The sequence below is a fragment of the Chrysemys picta genome, chromosome 2, assembly GCF_011386835.1.
Source record: "Chrysemys picta bellii isolate R12L10 chromosome 2, ASM1138683v2, whole genome shotgun sequence".
Taxonomy (NCBI): domain Eukaryota; kingdom Metazoa; phylum Chordata; order Testudines; family Emydidae; genus Chrysemys; species Chrysemys picta.
Window position 1 is genome coordinate 25,431,664 of NC_088792.1, and position 19,971 is coordinate 25,451,634.

Here is a 19,971-nt window from a genome sequence, read left to right on the forward strand (position 1 = left end):
AAAAGATACAAAGATGGGAATGGGAGAAGGAAATGAGAGGGGTGTTGAGGACTCTTTTCCTGTGAACCTTTGGAACCTGACTCTTCACCTGGTCCAAACCCCCCTGAAGTCAATGGGAGGCTTTCCACTGAATTCACTGACTCTTGGATGAGGCCCTTTGAATGGGCATATGGCTGGAAACTGTACCTGAAAAAGCAATCTGTCTAACTTCCAACACTTGTTCATATCCACAGTGTGCTTCCTAAAGATCATTAGCGGCCACAGTGAACCTTAAGAATGTGCTGATTCCTGACAAGCCATTCGGTGGTTACTTGTTTGTCCATTTCAAGCTTGGTTCTGTGCACCACGGCTCACTAAAATCCTTTAAAAAACCTCCTTTAAAATCTTGTCTACAAACCTTTTGTTTGCAACTGGTAGAATGTGGCAAAAAGGCACTAGAGAATGTTTGCAGACCCTGTCTTAAAAATGGTTTTCATGAACTTCAAACTGTAGGGAAAATTATCTGCTTGGCAGAGACCACTCATGTCAAATTTGAAGTAGAAATAATTTTTATTGGGGTATCTGGAGTAGGAGGGGAAATTTGGAAACTGAGATTCAGCTGTAACTATGATGAGATTGCTGCTGTAATACATTAGTTTTTAAATTTTATATAAACACACACATATCAGGTGAGTAGAGATATACTTCAGTATATGTGGTTATCCAAACACGCTGTTGATGAACATCTAAAAGGAGACATATACAGCAAGAATGGGAAGTACAAAGATCAAACAGGAATTTAGTTTAAGAGTTCAGTAAATAAACTATGCTATTTCTGAAAAACATTTCCCTGACTACACTACATCAATCAAACTTAATATGTTTCTTTTATTTGTTTCATATACCTCTGGACTGGCTGAAAAAAATGGAACCCATACAAATGAGAATATTAACAAAAAACATTGTCAAATCCAAGGTTCCCACCTCTTCCAAAAACTATGGTTTGCTATTTACTTGTAAAACATTTTGCATCTAGGTTTAATTAGAATCTTTAAATTCACATTAAAGTGTTAATGCTAGGATGCTAACGCGGATGAGCCCCTCCATTTGAGATTGATTCATTACTGTTTGTATTCGGCTTGCTTTCAAAATGAGTACCATTTCAATGAATTTAGAGAAACAAGCTTCTCCACTGAAATAAGCAGTTGTTCTCTAAAGGAGACCATGTTTTGTTTTCCAGCTTCTGCTAGTTCTGAGTACAGTTTTGCATTTATTGCTTAGGTAATGAAGAATGTCCATGCCAAGTTTGCAGAATCATTCTTAAAGTCAATACTGCACCTGCTAACAAATGCCAGAAAGGAAGGGTTGTGGGCTTTTTTTTTTTAACTGAGCCTTAACCCCAAAGCCTTTTTCTACAGGGACATATATAAGATTGGCCGTAAATGCTGAATAATTCAAAACAATGAAGCAGTGTTCACTTCGCAACATTGTGACTGCTTTAGGACAAGCCTCAGGTGTCAAGCTGTTGTATCACTACTGATATTAAATTAGCTCGAATGAGTTTCCTTTAACTAGATAAAAGCTTTATAAAGCTACCAGCATTTGGGAATGGCTAACTCTGTAAAAAGCCTTTTATACTCTATAAAAATTAGATTTTAAATTCATATTACAAGCCCTATCTCTTTAATAAAATCAATGCTTCATCCGAGAAATGTCCTTTCAGTTTTCCATTTCTTTGCTTTGTCTTTCTCACATGCATGAAGGTGAACATCCTTCGGAAATTAATAGTAGCATTATACCCTTGTCACAAACAATACTGTTGACTGTTCAAGGTCCGCTCCAACACTAAAATCAGACTAGTTAGTGGCTCTTGGGTAAATTTCGAAGCAGTGCAAGAACAGTGTATTCTCAAATCCCATGAGGACTACTTTGAAAATCAACCCCAGTGTGTTCATGGTTCTCATTAAAGAGCCGTACTATTAACAGCATTGCACATCACACATATGCTTTGTTACATACGGAAGGATGGCAGTCAGTGTCTAAAACAAATCTCATCTATTCTAAACTGCTGAACCCAGCAAGAGATCACACAATGCACCCTTCATAACTGCTACATAGTGAGACACACAGTCTACTGAAAGGCAGTCATTATAAAGACACTGGATTTCTACGTTTTCTTGTTATTAAGGTGCCTGCTCTCATTTTGCGTAATGATCCTAGAAATCCTGCTCTAGTCTTCTTAATGACCTCTTGCTTGATCTGGAGGGATATTAAGGCAATTTACATTTCATATTACCTCAGCTGCGGGCTTTTCTCCTCACAAACAAGATTATTTGAGGTGGTTTTGTGTTGTGAGCTATGCTAAAATTATACCGTTAGAGTCAGGCCCATTATTTCAACTGGGTCTATACTTGTTTGGCAGAGGAGAAATTCCCAAACACATGGTACCACAATCCTATGGCAACTCATGGAGTGTGAAAGGTGTTTGTTTAAGTCACTAAGGGCTAAGTCCAGGCCTTCATTGATTTTGGGGCACATTAAGGTTCAAATCCTCAGCTAGTATAAATCCACATAGCTCTACTGAAGTTGATGGAACTAAGTCTATTCACCCCAGTGGAAGATCTGGCCCTAAAGCTGAAAAGGCAGCATTAATATGAGTCCATATTCTGATCTGCCTGCCCTCCCATATGGAACTCTCTGCTCAGTTAATTTTGTCAGAAGCAGTCGTAATCTCTTTATGGCAGATAAGGCCAAATCTGGGAGTACCTGCACTAAAATTTGATGATGCCTTCCCCGGCACTAACCCTTGTCTCAGAAAACTGCTTCTGAGCACCAGCTCTGGGAGGTGATTGAGTATGAATTCTGTTGATCCTGGGATAACTCATAATGGGGCATAAAAACTATACCCCACTTGATGACCTTTTCTCATCTGCATACATATATGTGGAAGTGGTGGACTGAATTTGGCTGTTAATAGTGCAATATATACTATAATATCTATCACAGGATTCCTAGTGAAAGTCGGACCAGTTGGATCTACATTAAGAATAGGAGATTGCCATTCTAGCTACTGCAGATACTTGTCATAAGTGATTTAGGTCTGGATCCACAAAGGAACGCAGGTGTTGTGACCAGGTGAGTGCTTGCCCCATGGGACTAAAAGTTACAAGGGAGGCACTACCACCTCTTCTTCTGCCGGTGATTAGATTTTGAATGGACCCAATCCAGGAGGTGACTTCTGAACTCATCTACCAGATCAGGCCCTGCAGGTGAGACAGGTGGACGAACAACTATTTTCCTCTGGTTTATGGATTGCTTTGGAGCGAGGCAGCAGTGCAGATGCCCAGAGGCAAAAACCTAGGCAGCTAGGAAACTTTTACTGCAAAAATGTAAGCACTGGGTGAGTTTAGGCACCTACAACTGAGTGGGAGTTTTGTGGATCACAGTGGAGTCTAAGACTGGGACTTACATGCTTAAGTATGTTATGAGATATGGGCCTTACCCACCGTAGCCACATTTTTGTAGTACAGAATTGAGGAATATAACTTCTTGGGAAGACGAAGACAAATAATAAATGAATGAATAAATAAAGCAATAGTAAACCATAATGCTTTGTATTTATAATGCACCTTTTAACTAAGGCTCTCCAAGTAAATTAATTAAGCCTCAGAAGAGCCCTGTGAGGTGGGTAAATACAATTACAGTATTTCCACATTACCGATGGGTAAACTGAGGCACAGTGTGGTTAAGTAACTTGCCCAAGGTGCAGTAAGTCAGTGACAGAGCTGAAAATAGAACCCAGGAGTCCTGTCTGCTAGTTTTGTGCTCTGATCACTAGATCCTAAGAGTTGATCAAAAAAAATTGGAGGAAGATTTTTTTTTCTTTAGATATTAGTATATAAACTTGGCACCTTTCACCTGAGGATCTCTAATGTCACACTTCTAGGTTCCAATGTGCAGCCATTGTCCCATCAACGTAACAGTCTTGCAAGATTTCAAATGGCAATAGTACGGAGGAAATTGAATTACCAGCAGATGCAGGGCTTAACATCTGGCATTTGGAATACATAAGTTGTGTCATCAGTATGTGTTTTTAAGGCAATTGCTGGATGTTAGCACACTTGCCAACTTGCACATAACCTAAAGGGCATGCCAATAAATTACATCCTGTAACTTGCCATCTCCTGTTCTGCTCACAAGACACCTTGTTAAGGGATTACTTCTGACATACAGCCTTGCTCTACCTTTTCTTCAAACTACAAAACTACCCTGCAAAAAAGCATTTTTACTTTCTTTCTTTCTTTCTTTCTTTTTTTGTAGCAGACGTTGCTAAGCTACGTAACACTTTTGGACTCAAGAGCTGAACTCTCTGGAAAAAGTAGGTAAAATGTGTCATGCTGATCAACCGGGGAAAAAAAAGGCACAGAATTTCAAAGCTCCTGTAGTTTTCTTTCATTGCATATGTGTCTTCTTGTCTCCCCAGCCCCGCTTTTCCTTCCTGAGAGTATACTTTTTTAACCCTCAGTAGCTTTTAGAAAGAAAAAACTCTGTGCTTGTGTTGAATGAATCTGTGTTTAGCTTTTTGGAAATGCTGTCTAGGCAGGTTCTAGAATCTCAGAAAAACTATTATACGAATAGAAGTCTGTCCAGTTTCTGATAAAATCAAAACTAATTTATTTTTTGTTTATACTCCACTACCTTTGACAAAGCTTCCTCTAGAGATTTATATCTCCATCCTTATTGCCTTCCCACTGTTTGTCATTTTTTTGTTGTTTTGCTACTGACAAAATAAAAAAAAATAAAAAATCCGACAGCAACCTTGGAAGATGTACGGTCTGCAGATTTTTTTTCAGATGTGATAAAATCTTGCCTAAATCCATGTCCAACCTTTTCAGCAGAAAGTCCAGATGGCTTTGCAGCCTGTACAGCAGACTTTACTCACTGATGCTTCTCTAAGTGTCAGCAGGACGTTGTCTTTCAGCACGAGTAAATGCACAACAAAAGACTTGGAGGGGAAGAAAAAAATACAAATCAAACCCCCACACCCAAAACAAAGTTAATTTGAAGCTGTCTGTGAAGGAAAATAAATCCTACTGGGTAGAGAGAAATTTTACAATTGTGGAGGTGTAATGGGTGGAGTAACAGTTGCTACAGGAATGGACATGGCTTTTCAGCATTTTGTGGGCAGAGGGTGGTTCTGAGGGCTTAAAATGGACTGAAAAAAGTATGTGTGTGTGTGTGTGGGGGGGTCTATCATATCTGGGAGCAGCGGGTGTGGTAAAACAGTGCTTAAAGTGGACCCCTCAGCAACACAGTTTGATTTTAAATAAATTAAATTAATTTTTTTTGGCCACATCTGCAGCCCCTTGTGAGCCTCCGAAACCCTCACATTAAGCACTGTTGGCACTGAAAAGGTTTCATTTTTTACACCTATGAATAGTACCGTTTCAGCTATTAGTGCAACAGCACTGGTGCAGACATCTTACCAAAGAAAAGGATGTGTGGGATTTGCACATCTGGGTGAACTGATCTGGGAGCAAACGCTGTTCTGTTCAATCAGTGCAAACCCTTGTCTACACTCTTGTTGCACAGACTGTGGAATCAGGCCTATTTCTGAGCATACACAAGGTTTAGGCTAGCCTGCAGTAGTCATAAAAATAATAAATAATATGAGATCAGATGCATGAAAGAGTTAGAATATCTATGGGTCCAGGATTCAGTCCTGCCATTCCTTACTTGTGCGAATCATCCTTATTAGTGAAAGGAGTCCCATGTGAAACAGTGACTTTTGCAGGATCAGGCCCAAGGTGCAGCCTGCTAGAAAGTTTATGAAAAGGAGCGAGAGAGAGAAGGCACAGTACATGTGAGTGTAAGGAGGATGTAAGGTGGGAGGGTTGGAACTTGCTGAAGTATAGTTTTCCAGGTAACTTTCCATTATAGGCTGATCATTTCTATACTTTTAGGAAGGCATTTCCTCCAGATTAGAAGTATGGCCTATATTTCCCCCACCCAGCCTTTTCCCTCTCCTGTCCTAACTAGCTTTTAACTGTCTGTGCTTTTATATGGGACACCAGCTCATCTGATGAGCAAATTGACTCCTGTCTGATTTGAAGTTAGGATGACAGATAGGGACAGAACAGGCAGCACTTACTGTGAATGGCTTGAGAAATGTGTGAAATGCTTGGAATGGAATGTGAAATTAATCAGTTTTTTCTTCATTATGAACTCAAAAATATGTCAGGCTTTTTTTTTTTTAAAGCAAATGTAGGCTAATTTTTCAGTATCAGTTTTTGGTAACAAGGGGTGCTTTCTTGAGCAGAAATGAGTACCAATAGGCCTATCCTTTATCAGCTATGGCCATACCAGTCAAAACATGCCAACATTTGTAGCTCTGCAGGTTTTTTATTCAAGAATAACCATTTCATCTAAATTGTGAATAAAGCCAAATTTGGCAGAGAAGGTGCAAAATTACATCAAATAACAGGATGAAATTTTTTGTGCTGACTTCTAAATGGTGAATTTTGCAGAGTTCCACAGGGCTCCCTCTTATCGTGGGCCTTGAATCTCATTTTCATTCCTTGAGGTGCTGTCTACGTCTCTCCAAGGCCTTACCCACCTTGGGGAATCGCACCTTGTTAGGACACATGTTGATGAACCAATATGATGCTATACATGCAGTGAAGACAAGGACAAGTCATGTTGAATATCGTGTCAGCTGGTCATAGCTAAACTTAGGGTGGACACACAGGAAATCCATGGAGCAACAATAGTTTACCATGGCTAGCTAGCATGATGTTAAACATGACATAGCCTTGTCTCCACTGCATGTTCAACATCATGTCAATTAACATGTGTCCTAATATGATAAGAATTTCTAATGTAGACAAGCCCCCAAACCCAATGTCTCTCTAGGTCCACGTTACGTATGTGCAGGTCCTATTTATTTATTTATTTGAGTTTTTAAAATCTTGTTCATTTAGTCCAGGGATCGGCAACCTTCGGAACGCGGCTCGCCAGGGTAAGCCTCCTGGTGGGCCGAGCCGGTTTGTTTACCTGCCACGTCCATAGGTTTGGCCAATTGCGACTCCCACTGGCCACGGTTCACCATTCCAGGCCAATAGGGGCAGTGGGAAGCGGCAGCCAGCACATCCCTTGGACCGCAACGCTTCCTGCAGCCCCCATTGGCCTGGAACGGCGAACCGTGGCCAGTGGGAGCCGCGATCAGCCAAACCAGCAGACGCGGCAGGTAAACAAACTGGCCCGGCCCGCCAGGGGACTTACCTTGGCGAGCCACATGCCGAAGGTTGCCAGTCCCTGATTTAGTATTTCTGCAAGATGATGTATTGACATCCCTGGTGGGTAATGTCCTCTATTATTGACAGAAAAGGTTCAATACATGAGTGATACTGCACACTCCCATACTCTACTCTGCCCAACCTGGGTGAGACCACCTTTAGGGTTGAGAAAGTTAGATCTGTCTCCATTCCCTTCAATTTTTAGCTTCTCCAATGAGGTTACCAACGTATGAAATAATTTCTATCAATTGTGGAACTGGTTTGTGTGTTGTGGATTGAGACCACCAAACCGATTTTGTGTATTTTTATACAATTTCCAGTGATATTTTTTACTGGAACTGAATGAGCATTAAAAATCTTTCTATCTAACCTTACAGCAGTGGAGAACACTTAGGACTTCTGGATTCAGTTCCTGGGTTTTACCAAAGATGCCCTTTGTGACCTTGGGCAAGTCTCATAATTATTCTGTACCTCAGTTCTCCATCTGTAAAATGGGGATTAAAATAATGAGATGCATTCAAATTGATTAATATATATGAGGGGCTCAAATACTCTGGAGATCCAAGCCACAGAAAATCTTTTAATGAAAATACTATCTGTCCATCATTCTTGGTTCTTATATGATACCCCTCACAATGGTATATGAGTGCATCCCAAAACTATGAACTCATGTACTTATACTATGGGAATACTATGGGAATACTATTCACTTTACATCACTGTTTTTTCAGAGTGTACTGTATACTGTCTGCTCTGTTGTATTTATCTCCATAAAGTTATTTGGGGGGTGGGGGGCGAAAGTGAACACTCTGTTAAAAAATAAACATGCATTTTATTGAGAAACTGACCAGTATGCTTTGTTTGGTTTGCAATATGCTATATTTAAATTTCCTGGAATATCTAATGGAAGAACTGGGCATAAGACTCGAATTTCAGATGCCCTGCACAGAGCAAATTCTGCTCTCAGCTACATCCAGTAACAAGATTGAGGCAAGAAGAGGAGTTCTCATTACACCAACCAATGAGGAAGAGGAGCTGTGAGGGAGGGCTCATCCCCCCAAACCAGGGATGGGAGTGGGAATTGTGCTACACCTGTTCTCTTTTACTTTAACTCCTCTGTGTAACCCCAATGAACCCAATAAGGCTTAACTGGATTTATATAGATGTAACTCGGTGCAGAATTTGATGCTGCAGTGTTTTTATTTTTGGCTGTTCAGCACTTCTATATTTATTAGGGCGTTGCTATTGTTTATGTTATTTCTTCTGTTTCATAACTAAATATCACCATCAGCATTATCATTTGAATTCACTGCAGGAACATAAATGTCAAAACCATATAGTCTCTCCAATAGAGCACACATAACCCAATCAAATTCTTTCTTGTTCTCACCTGTTCACTTCCTAAGCCTCCAGAGACCATTAGCCCAACTGTTTAAATAACAGGAATGCTAATTAGAAGTGCAGAGGAGTATTAGGCCAGTCTGGCTGTGTGTACACTTGCTGGGAAAATGGCCCAATGTTGCTAACACTGATGAGGCTTCACTAGTGATACGAATGGTAGAAGCCCTAGTCATGATGAGGCTCACACTGTTAGTGGCATTTTAACCGTCATCTTAGATAAAGCGTATAGAATAGGTCTGACACAGTGGTTAAAACACTGGCAAGTATGCTTGCCCTCCCGACACTGCTATTATTGGCGGAGTTCCACTCTTGGCAGCAATGTTGTTCTGTGGCTTGTGCCGTGCCTAACACAGCAGGGTCCTTATCCATGACTGGAGCTCCTAGGTGCTACTGCAATACAAATAAATAATAAACAATGGCAAGAGGGGTGATTTTTTTCCCCCAGAAAAAAGCCTGGTGCAGGCAAGGTACTTGAGCAAATCCCTTTTAGAATATTTTCTGTGTTGCTTCTTATTCACACAGCACGCCTCTGGTTCGTGCTGACATCTCAGGTCTAGTCTTTGTCAGATAATTAATCTGGGTAGCACATTTTCACTGGTGAGTAGCAAGTTGGCAAAGGGCCACCAGCAGTGGGTTGTAGTTGGGTTTGGTTTTTTATGCTGTTAGAACAGCTTGGGAAGATGTGTGTATAAAATGTGCTGCTTAGCTTCCTCACGAGCAATTTGTTTGTCTCCTCACTGCAATAGAATGATAGTAGTAGTTACATGCTACAAATGAATGCTGTTCGGTTCTGTAGAGGGGATAGTAAATATAAGGAAAGCTCAGACAAGCATCTAAAACCATCAGACTTACTCTCATAGATTACAGTTGACAAAACATTAAACCTGCTGAGTTCCCTTGCCAAGGTTGAGCATTGCTGGCCTGACTTGCACAATTACTTTTGTGTCTATTCAGAAATGAAACACTATTATAACCTCTGACAGAGAAATGCTGGGTAATCTACTGCATTTAATAAATATTAATAATCATAATTGATAATAATAATACTGTGCCCATACAGCAGTGACAACTAAAAAGAGCACATTTTGTGTTTTGCAATGCAGGCAGCATTCTGTGAGGTCACAGAGCTGGAATATCTGATTCTAGGGTCTTTGTGTGTAAGGACAGAAAGGCTTTTCAAAAAAGCTGTGCTCATTTTAGTTTTCTCTGCCATCCACAGCTGCACTTTCTATTAGATGGTCTCAAAATGCTTCCCAGTTGAGCCTCACAGCCAGGGCTGGCCCAAGGCCAAATGGCACCCCAAGCAAAGAGCATCGTCGGCGCCTCCTTCTCCCAGGTTTTAAACTTTTAAATACCTTATTATTCATTTGTAGCCCATTTCATAACTTCAATACATGAGTTGCATGCATGATTTATCCCTGTCACATAAAATGACAAATTTGCACACTAGGATCGGTAAATCTGTATTTATTCATGTCATATATAAGCAAATAAAATATTTGTTTCCTCTAAGCTTATAGGAAATTTTTAATTTTAAGAATTACTGAAATGTACTAACATCAAGAAATTTAATTGTGCATCAACATTGGGTGGACCAGTATGTTACAGTAGGTGACAGCTTTGGAATGTCAACCCTAGTCCTTTAGTTCAAAAGGTCGCTTTTCTCGCCTTCGCCCTCTCAAACTGAAGCACAGCATCAGAGAGATCCAAAGACTGACCAATGGCATTTTCAAGTGATAAAATAGCAAGTGATGTCAGTCTCTCATCAGTCATCGTCAATCAAAGATATGTTTTAATGAACCTGAGAAAGCAGCGCTCACCACACGCGACTGTGACTGGCAGCATGAGTAGAATCCTCAAAGCGATCCACACATTAGGAAAAGTATCCTTCAGCGCTGCATCACGAATGAATTGGAGAACTTGGAGTAGAGAGTGCTTCCTGTGTTGCAAAATGTGATGGATGTTGTTGAGTTTGACATAGAGGTCCTTATTATTGACTGACCACTCCTCACGTGTCAGCATCTGGTGAAGGGCTGTACAATTGTTCAAGAGTGTTTTCCCATCCACTGGCAGCTTACCCCCCGGCCCAGGTCTTTTTGTGGTGCTTCATTTGTCCGAACAGGGCCAGCTCCAGGCACCAGCGAAGAAAGCAGGTGCTTGGAGCGGCCAATGGAAAGGGGCGGCACGTCCAGGTCTTCGGCGGCAATTCGGCAGCGGGTCCCTCTGTCCCTCTCGGAGGGAAGGACCTGCGGCTGAATTGTCACTGAAGAATGAAATTGCATGGTAGAGCTGCCGCCAAAGTGCCGCCGATCGCGGCTTTATCTTTTTTTTTTTTTTTCCGCTTTGCCGCTTGGGGCGACAAAAAATCTGGAGCCGTCCCTGTGTCCGAACCAGTGTGAACAAGCAAGCAAAAAAACTTCCTCTTGAATTTTTCTTCTGAGCTTCCACCTCTTCTCTATCCTCATAACCAAACTGTCTCTTCTTCCAATGAATATGAGTTTTCTGATGCATCATTGTCTCTACAGTACACACAGGGCTTGCTATTACAACCTCAACTTTTACCTACATTTAACATGCAGTAGTGCAATAGGGTGCTGGGCCTAAAGGCTCTTCTTCCCTTTGTGTATCCAAACGTTGGCCAAGGGATTTCTGTTCTATTCTGTTCTACCTTGCCTTTAAAGTACTTCAGCAGAGAGAACAAGGAAAGCAGAGTAAAGCTCTCACTGAGAAAGTGTAAGGACCTCTTTAAGGGCAGAGCATGATGGGAACCCTCTCCAGGGTATTAAAAAAGGAGATATCAGAAGGAGTTCAGATTGCTGGAGGCCTTCCTTGAGGACAGTACTATGTGAGGTACAATAAAGGGACACAGGGCTGAGTTAAAGGTCCCAGATATGGATGTATGATTTGTGCCTGATTTTTCTTTTCTTTTGTCTTTATATTATTTTTGTGTTGTTATTAATAAACGGGGACTTTTTAATGCCTTAAAAATGGATGCTGATGACCACACCACACCAGTGGTATTTGAGATTATGTTTGTGGCACTGGGGTCTAGAGAAACACACATGAAATTTGAAGAATATGAATAAGTGGGGTTTTTACCCACGAAAGCTTATCTCCAAATAAATCTGTTAGTCTTGAAGGTGCCATTGGATTCCTTGTTGTTTTTGTGGATACAGACTAATATGGCTACCCCTCGGATACATGAAATTTGAAGTCATGAGTGCTAATCACTTGCTTGGAGAAACCATTTAATCTCTCTGCCTCATGTTCCCTAACTATAAAATAGATATGATAATACTTACCTACCTACCTCACAGGAATGTTGTGAGGATCAGCTAGTTAATGCTCATACCACGCCCTCAACACAGAAATCACAGCCTCACTGCAAATTATTACTATTAGCATGTTAGAATATCAATACTACAGGGACAGCATTAGCACCGGGCATCCTCCCCATAGGCTTTGCCAAAGAAACAAAATGAAAACATATTTCTTTTGTAGGATAAATGCAGCTAGAGATAACAATAATCATTTAACAATGAGGGAAGATGAGATCTCAAAACAATATCCCTGTTTGTTTGCTCCTGGATTCAAAATGAGCAGGCTGATGCACTAATCTCAGCTTCCTAGATTGCCCTAACAGTCTGGAAAGAAGTGCTGTGTGTGTCCCGTCCTTTGTCACAGCGGAGATGAAAGCAGCTTTTAACAGTGCTGATCAGAAAGCAGGTGTCTATATTCTTTTACTCCCCAGAAACAAAACAGCAGCTTGAGAAAGCCAAGTAAAGGGACACATCTTTCCCAGCAGAACACCATGATGGACACACGTTTGTATGTCAGCTGCCAAAGGGCAGCTTGTAGATGTGACGAGCAATGTGTCTATGCACAACCTTTGATCATATAGTATCAATGACTTGTTATTCCTGTGGAACGCTGAGGAGACCTAGGGCCTGAGTTATCATTTAATATCAGTGCAAAGAAGGAATAGAATACTTCCTAAATTTACACTGGTATAGATATATAGATTACTCCCCCAACGTACAAATTAATGGAGACTGAGGCCCACACAGCATACCTGATTGACATTATTTTCTCTTTCTAGAAAGATACAATAACATATATAGAAAAATAAAATATCCTAAGAACCTCTTCAGAGATTAGCAAGCACCACAAAACCTTTGGGGAAAGACACGGCAACATGCTATTAGGAGTTAGTTAAAAATAAACAAAAACCAAAAACAAAATAATCACTTAAAAACTGCCATATTTTTCAATGTTATGTCAAACAATGAACTGTCATGAGATAATTAATAATAACATTCATACTACATGTTTTAAGGAAAGAACATTCCATTCATTACTGGACTGTAAATTTCACGATCATTTTGAAAGCTGTAATATATATAGTGGGCTACAGCTGCAGGTGACATAAACTGGCCAAGTTCCATTAACTAAGATACCTTTACATGAGCTGAGGATCTAACCTACTGTATGAGTATTTTTTTTTAATATTCCAAAACACTTTGGAGAAATTAATTTTTAATTCCAGCAAGAATAATAATTGTGGAGAATTTTTCTTCCTCCATTTTTTATCCCCTCCTTTCTGCCAGACTGTAGTAATGTGACATATATATATATATAAAAAATCTAGTATCTGATCAAAAGCCTATTGAAGTCAGTGGAAAGACCCCTCTTGAATTCAGTGGGCTTTGCATCAGGCCCTTAGTGCAATTTAAATGTGAAGCTTCCTTTATTTCACGAGTGAAACTTTTAATGCAAAGCTTTTATATAGATGTGCTTCTGCATTTAATTTCAATATGCGTCTGTGAATATTCAGAATAACTAATGGCTATCAATGATGCCTACCAACACTTTTTTTTCTGGCCAACTGGCATTGATGTACATCCATAACATATCTTTTGCTAACTAGTACGATTTCTAAAACTCTCAATGACTAAAAATCAGTCATTCAGAACATACTGCAGGGCGAATGCAAACATCAACTCTCGATTAAGGGAGGAAGACAGACTGTGAAAAACCACATTAAACAAAGAATGGGATAAATTTAAATAGATTCAATTCAAAAGACGTGAACACTTTACAAATATTTCTGCACAATCCTGCATGAGAAAGGAAGAAAATAAAGTCAGGGACTAGTCCCCCTCTCTCTCCTTCCAGAACATTTCCTATTCTTTCTTTCTCTCTATCTCCCTCTAGTGCTCTACTTTGTTACCTGGGCTGTCTCTCCTTGCTCTCACCTTTATTTTTCCTTGATTAGGCTCCCATTCTTAATCTCCACCCCTAGTCCACTCTCTTTCCCAAGGTTTACTTCTCCATCTTGTTATTTTTTTATTACTCATTTCCCCTTGTACCATTCAGGCCTTTTTTCTTCCTTTCATTGTGGTTCTAGGCTCCTAAGGGCCAAAGTGTCCTCTCTGTTAGCAGAGGGAGACAGAAACCTGAGGGATACATATGCCAGGACACACAGTGGTGGGGAGTGATTCTTCCATGACTTTGTTTTCTGTTCCCCTGTGTGGCAGTGCTGGACCTATGAACAGAGTGAATGTGGGCTGTAGGGCAGGGGTGCTAGGACCCATCTCATTCAGATATTCACAAAATATTCTGTAGCATTTGGCTAATTCACAATAATGGCCAGATTTGTTTCGAATAGCTGAATTTTGGAAAATAGTAAGTGAGGACTTGACCCAAAGCCCATTTTTTCATTGATGTCAATGAACAGAGGATCAGGTCTGAATGGAAAATTAAAAAGGAAGGATAGGTCTATATGCTCCACTTTCCCTCCCCCCTCTCGCACAACTTTAGAGGATATAATATAATCACATGCAATATTGTATATGCTGACACAACTTCACGTCCTCCCCCCTTCTACACACACAATAATTTTTCTGACATGACAGCCTTGAAGTGAGGAGAGATTTTTGATCTTCTGGGTAGACTATAAAGGGTGTGGAGTGATGAAGTACAGATTATACTAGATATGTACTAGATAGAGGGATAGATTGCAGACCTTTGTCACTATGAATGCTGCAGAATGAGCAGGCACACAAGATCTTAGATACTCACACAACATTACTGATTGCACAGTAAATGTCTACAGCTTGCTATGCCCTGTCTCTACCTTGCTCAGAAAAGTGCTAACTTGAATAGGAAGGATCGCAGTATGAACTTCAGGGTGAATAAAGGCACAGCTAATCCACTTTTGAACATGTTAATTGCACAGGCAACAGTGTGTGCATGCAAAGAATATAACATGCTTGTTACTTGATTGTGCTACAGATTCTCTCTCTCTCTTTCTCTGTATGTGTCCAGGGCTTAAATTCAGCCGGAGCTGTTCAGAGTGAAGCTTTGGTAAATAATTTCAACCCCTCTGGAGTTTTTATAGCATGTTGGAAGGGAGGGGAGGTGTGGGGGGCTCTTGGAAATATTCGATAAGAATTTAAGCCCTGTGTATATGTAACCATTCTGCCAGGTGGTGTTGCCAGCAACAAGGGCCAGGTTCAATATCTTAATATTACAAAACAGAACCGACTTGGAACTCCCACCCAGAAATCTGGGAAAACTAAACACCAACTTCAGGTGCTTCTAATAGGAAATACTTCCCCACTCACAAGCACTGAGTCTGTGTAGAACAAAAGAAAACTTTTGATAAAAGAGAAAGGAAATCCAGCATTAATTTGGGAAAGCACCACAATGATTGAAAGGTACGCAAAGTATAAGTACAGGTTTCAGAGTAGCAGCTGTGTTAGTCTGTATCCGCAAAAAGAAGAACAGGAGTACTTGTGGCACCTTAGAGACTAACAAATTTATTAGAGCATAAGCTTTCGTGGACTGCATCCGAAGAAGTGGGCTGTAGTCCATGAAAGCTTATGCTCTAATAAATTTGTTAGTCTCTAAGGTGCCACAAGTACTCCTGTTCTTCTTTTTAAAGTATAAGTAAACACCTCCGCCATGGTATCTTGGGCAGAGTCCTTTACCTCAGTTTCCCACCTTGTGGTGTGAAAGTCTGACAGATGAATGGCCCCTTAACACACCACTCCCCTTTCCCTCCACTGCACTCCCCTCACAGTCAGTTTTCCAAAGTCAGTGAAATCCCAGAATTCAGTGGTGCATTCACATTGGCTCACCTCCCATCCCTGAACGGGGTGGTGAGCAAGACTGCTGCTGCTTTCTCTGCCAACCAATGCCTACCATCTTTGCAGCTGCTCACCACTATCTCTGCCATTACACGCTGCTGCCTCTGTCTCTAGCTGCAATGCCGTGTTCTGAGGTTCCATCACTGAGTCCAGTTCTTACTGATTTCAGCTCTAAGTGATTTCATTGGGTAGTGGGGAACCTCACTGCTGCTTATCCTCTGCATTGTCATTCTCATAGACTCACAGACTTTAAGGTCAGAAGGGACCATTATGATCATCTAGTCTGACCTCCCGCATGATGCAGGCCACAAAAGCTGACCCACCCACTCCTGGAATAATTCTCTCCCTTGACTCAGCTGTTGAAGTCCCCAAATCATGATTTAAAGACTTCAAGTCGCAGAGAATCCTCCAGCAAGCGACCCCTGCCCCATGCTGCGGAGGAAGGCGAAAAACCTCCAGGGCCTCTGCCAATCTACCCTGGAGGAAAATTCCTTCCCGACCCCAAATATGGCGATCAGCTAAACCCCGAGCATGCGGGCAAGATTCTCCAGCCAGACCCTCCGGAAAAAGTTCTCTGTAGTAACTTTTAATATCCCATCATTGACCATTGTTACTAATTACCAGCAATGGCACGTTATTGACCTATTGACTAAAATCACTTTATCCCATCAAACCATCCCCTCCATAAACTTATCAAGCTTAATCTGAAAGCCAGAGAGGTCTTTCGCCCCCACTGTTTCCCTCAGAAGGCTGTTCCAGAACTTCACCCCTCTGATGGTTAAAAACTTTCGTCTAATTTCAAGCCTAAACTTCCCGATGGCCAGTTTATATCCATTTGTTCTCGTGTCCACATTAGTACGGAGCTGAAATAATTCCTCTTCCTCCCTGGTATTTATCCCTCTGATATATTTAAAGAGAGCAATCATATCCCTCCTCAGCCTTCTTTTGGTTAAGGTAAACAAACCGAGCTCCTCGAGTCTCCTTTCATACGACAGATTTTCCATTCCTCGGATCATCCTAGTGGCCCTTCTCTGTACCCGTTACAGTTTGAATTCATCCTTTTTAAACATGGGAGACCAGAACTGCACACAGTACTCCAAATGAGGTCTCACCAGTGCCTTGTATAACAGAACCAGCACCTCCTTATCCCTACTAGAAATACCTCGCCTAATGCATCCCAAGACCGCATTCGCTTTTTTCACGGCCACGTCACATTGCCAACTCATAGTCATCCTGCGATCAATCAGGACTCCGAGGTCCTTCTCCTCTTCCGTTACTTCCAACTGATGCGTCCCCAGCTTATAACTAAAATTCTTGTTAGTCATCACTAAATGCATAACCTTACACTTCTCACTATTAAATTTCATCCTATTACTATTACTCCAGTTTACAAGGTCATCCAAATCTCCCTGCAGGATATCCCGATCCTTCTCCGAATTGGCAATACCTCTCAACTTTGTGTCATCCACAAACTTTATCAGTCCACTTCTACATTTGGTTCCGAGGTCAGTAATAAATAGATTAAATAAAATCGGACCCAAAACCGAACCTTGAGGAACTCCACTAGTAACCTCCCTCCAACCTGACAGTTCATTCACTGCAATGCTGTCCTTATACTAGGTCTAAGGTTTAACCTCCTAGACCTGCTCATCAGTGATTCCAGCTCTTATAATCACTGAGCACAAACAGGGACTCAATTTAGATCAGTTCTGTCTTTAACCACTGAAAAGGGAACACCAACTGATATCTGATCCTCTTTTAATTTAAAAAGCACCTACATCACCACCCCCTCTGACTTTCACTTAGATTTAGAATCACTACCCCCTGCTTAGCAAGTGAGATTCAAGTTAGGATGACCCCTCTCAATGAGGATTTACTAAGTACAGTTCTGCTGCCCTTCAGTTATATAATAAGTATAATAACATTTCATCACCCCTGCATTCAAGACTAAAAGTGAATTTTAACCCCAAATAGCCAAAATTGATCACTCTGGCAAAGCAGGTCTGCTAGCTGATCACCTAGGCAAAGTAGGTGTGTCTATGCAAATACTATGGTCTGGCTCCTGAGGTTTTTTCCCTCCAGTTCATCAATAGATGGCAGGGAGACCTCATTCAGACCCTGACTTACATTATATATAATGGTGTAAGTCTCACCAAATATTCATGATTCACTGACTGCAGCTCCGGGCAGACATCATGGCTGAGTGAGCGCAAAGCATATTGGGTGTCATTTTTGGCATGGTCAATGCTTGTAAAGCCTCCCAGCAAGCCATATAATATGAAATATTGATATGGTTCCACTAGGCTGCCACATCTGACATTTGATTTATAGCTTTAGGTGCTCTTTTTAATTCTAAACAGTCAATAAGGGATCAAAGGAAATGTCACGTTTGCAGCGTGCAGAATGGAGAGTGACACATCCTGAGCCAGTGAGGGAGGAACCACAGGTTGCTGGATTCCAATTGGTTCTTCCCTGGCCTTGGCTGGTTGAGGTTGAAGAGGTCAGATTTTTTGTCATCATATTGTGACTATTTCCATCCCCCTAAAATATTTCAAATATTTTTCATGTAAATATCCAGTTGGATAATATTGCATTTGTTTAAGCCGTTCATATTCCAATGATTTGTTTTATTATTTTCATCGACCAAAATAAATGAAGAAAACGTTTCAGACTACACATGAAAGCATGTACAAATCAATAACAGGATTTTAAAAGATTTAGAATGTCTTGAATACATTCATTTTCACGCATTTTCCCTCTGATCTTTAAATAGCTTTTCTTGGAGCATAACATTTTTTGAAAAGTCAAATACAGAGCATTAAGGGTATAATTATCATTTTAATTATAACTCAATCATCCTATCTACTTTGCATAGAAATTAAAGCTTTTATGTCAGGATTTTGGGTACTCACAAACATTCAGGAGAAATTAATGCTAAAGGTTTTACTTTATTGCCTTTAACTTTCAGCCTTCAGGCTTCATTTAAAAAAAACAAAGAAACCAAAGACAGCCCCTATCACCCCCCCAAAATAAAAAACTCAACAACAAATTTTCCTACTTTAAATTTTGAAGCAAAAATTCCTCCCCCACAAATTATTTGTAAATAGGGTGACCAGACGTCCCGATTTTATCGGGACTGTCCCGATATTTCCTTGTTTGTCCCGCGTCCCGACCGACGTGCGGTCGGGACACTGGACAAACAAGGAAATGCGCTGGAGCCTGGAAGTGCTCGCGCCCCCCCTCCCCGCCCCCACCCCCTCCTCCCCCGATTGGCTCCCTCCCCGAATCCCCGCCTCTTCCCCGGGCTCACCATTCCTCCCCCCTCCGCAAGCGCTGGAGGGAGGCCCGGGAGACTCAGAGGAAGCGCGGGGCCGGGGTGAGTAAGAGTCCGGCCTGGTCCCCAGCAGGCAGGACCCAGTTGGGTGGTTGGGAGAGGAGGGGGGCAGCCCGCGGGGCCAGGCGGCGGCTGTTCTCACCTCCAGGCAGTGGGACTCGGGAGCAGCCGCTGCTGCAGCTCCCACTGCTGCGGGGGGAGGAAGCGGCCATGGCGCTCGGCGGCTGCGGCTCTGGCGCCCCCGAACCGCCAGGGCCTGCTGCAGGGACCCAGCAGCGCGCACGCTGGGCCCAGCCCCTGGCCAGCGTCTGGGCTGCTGCCCAGCTGGTGCTATTGCGCGGCGGCCCCGGGGTGGAGGCATCGGTCGCCCAGCCCCGTTCGTTCCCCTGCGGGAACTCTTTATAGTATAAACTTGTCAGAGTATAACCTGTCTTAGAATATGATACATATAAGGCCTGATCCAAAATCCACTGAAGTCAATGGAAAAACTCCCATCAATAGGTTTTGAGTCAGACCTATAGACCATTTGATAATATTTCATAAGGGGATTTTTGATTCTAATGAAAACAATCAGCAATAAGTTAGTGCTATAAAAGTTTTCACCAACTGCAACATTATTGTCAAAGAAATCTTTCAAATTCTTCGCTTTCCATTCCCCTTCTTAGGTCTGAACTCAATAAAATGACATCTGGCTTCATCCTGATTGAGTTTTCACTCATCTGAGTTTTCAGCAAAATAATTATTTTAAAAGATGGGTTGTCCAAAAACAATAGGGTAGCTGAGGGTAACCCTGGGTAAACAAGTTTACCCA

The 19,971-nt window shown here is 41.5% G+C and overlaps 1 protein-coding gene across 3 annotated transcripts in view; it reads right to left on the reverse strand.

Moving 5' to 3' along the window:
- ADARB2 (adenosine deaminase RNA specific B2 (inactive)) overlaps positions 1-19,971 on the reverse strand; it is a 419,147-nt gene that overhangs the window by 100,256 nt on the left and 298,920 nt on the right. The window lies entirely within an intron of this gene.